Source organism: Microtus ochrogaster, chromosome 21 (genome assembly GCF_000317375.1).
Source record: "Microtus ochrogaster isolate Prairie Vole_2 chromosome 21, MicOch1.0, whole genome shotgun sequence".
NCBI classification, from domain to species: domain Eukaryota; kingdom Metazoa; phylum Chordata; class Mammalia; order Rodentia; family Cricetidae; genus Microtus; species Microtus ochrogaster.
In genome coordinates, this window is record NC_022022.1 from 3,372,286 (window position 1) to 3,373,891 (window position 1,606).

At 55.7% G+C, this 1,606-nt stretch overlaps 1 protein-coding gene across 3 annotated transcripts in view; it reads left to right on the forward strand.

The window, feature by feature from the left end:
* The first annotated feature begins 592 nt into the window (after window positions 1-592).
* Gabpb2 (GA binding protein transcription factor subunit beta 2) overlaps window positions 593-1,606 on the forward strand; it is a 30,195-nt gene continuing 29,181 nt past the window's right edge. For 2 of the 3 annotated variants that reach the window (XM_005356987.2, XM_013349843.2), the window contains exon 1: window positions 731-989. The gene's annotated coding sequence lies outside the window, so the exon portion shown is untranslated. The other variant, XM_026783900.1, reaches the window with a different exon arrangement.

Sequence of the window (1,606 nt, forward strand, 5' to 3'; positions counted from 1 at the left end):
CTACAGAGCTAGTTCCAGGACAGGCTCCAAAGCCAAAAAGATCCGCCTGTCTCTGCAGGGGTGTGTCACCATTTCCAAACCTTGTGTTTAAATTTGGGGCCTGGAACCTGGACCTTGAGTTCAAAGCTCTCTCTGCCTAGGCTGCCATTAGAGGCTTGTCTGTTGCTGATTTTTGAAGGACCTTTTGTTTTTTTCTCAGTCCATTCATTTAAACAGATGAGTGGAAACCAAGATAAGCTGTGTGGTACATGAAGTGACCTAAAGGAGATGCAAATTCATGTTCCATCCTCTTCAGTCTCCCCCCCAAAACGTTGTAAGTTTGTCTTCCCTGAGAATGGCTTTATATTCAGGCTACTAATTGCCAAAGTATCCGGTGGGGCAGGTGTCCGATGCGCGTGCCTAGCCAGGAATGTTCCGAACAGTCTCGCGAAGGTTAAGACGCGGAAGCGCGATTCTCCCCTGACCCTAAGGCTAGCCCTGCGGAGAACTAGTGGGAAGGTGGAGCGCAAACTCCAGAACGACCCACCAGCAACCTCACCCTCGCAAGCGTTGGCGCCAAAACTACCGGCCCGGTCCGTCCCCTACCGGAACTATGCCTCACGTAAGCCACGTAATCAATGATCCTGCGCCTCGCTAAGTAGTCCCGTTCAGGATGCCCTCGGTACACGCTTTTCAAGCTCAAGAGGTCCTCAGTAGGAAGAAGTCGGCCTCAGAGGTGCGTTGCGGTTTTGACAGAAAGGCAAAGTGGCTTTTCTAACCCATTTCATCCGGATTCCTCCGCCAGGAGGCATAGTCACCGGGTCTTCACTTCCGGGTCCGCCATTTTATTGCCTCCATTTCTCCGCGAGGGGGGGGTAAAGGTCCCCCAAATATTCATATGTGAAAAAGCCAAAAAGTGACGGCCACTGGCAAGGAGTCTTAACTTGAGAAAGAAACGGGACCAAGCTGGCGGGCCCAGTAAGAGCGAAGCGGGCAGCGCTCCGGAAGAGGTGAGGGGGAGGGAGACGCAGGGTTCCGGAGCGGCCGGAGCGCCGTGGAAGGGGCCGTGACAAGTGCCCAGCCCGGACCTGTGGGCGCCCGCCCGGAGGCTGCCGGAGCCGGGGTGGCGGCGGGGAGAGAGGGACAAAGAGGAAGGGGATGCTGGCGGGAGGAAGGGGAGGGGACTGGGAGGAGGTGAAGGGGGTGGGTGGAAGACCTGGGGCCGGGGAGCCGGACTACGGGAAGCCCAGGCCAGAGGGGTGGCCGCTAGGAGGCAGCGTGGAGCGGAAGTCCAGGCTGCTGCGAGCCACAGACTTGGGGCTCCCTTTTGCAAGTTGGCGCCCCTGTTTTTGCAGGCACAACGCTGGTGTGAAGAACTGAAGGATATTTGAGGCAAAAGTGGGCACTCTTACATTTCTGGGTCTGATAATAACGTGAAACTTTAGTGAGTTCATAATCTGGGTAAGAGCAGTTATGGCCTGATATCCAGTTCTTACACGGATGTTTGTGCAGGAGACGTGTGCAATTCAAAAAAAGGAATAAGCCGGGCGATGGTGGCGCACGCCTTTAATCCCAGCACTCGGGAGGCAGAGGCAGGTGGATCTCTGTGAGTTCGAGACCAGCCTGG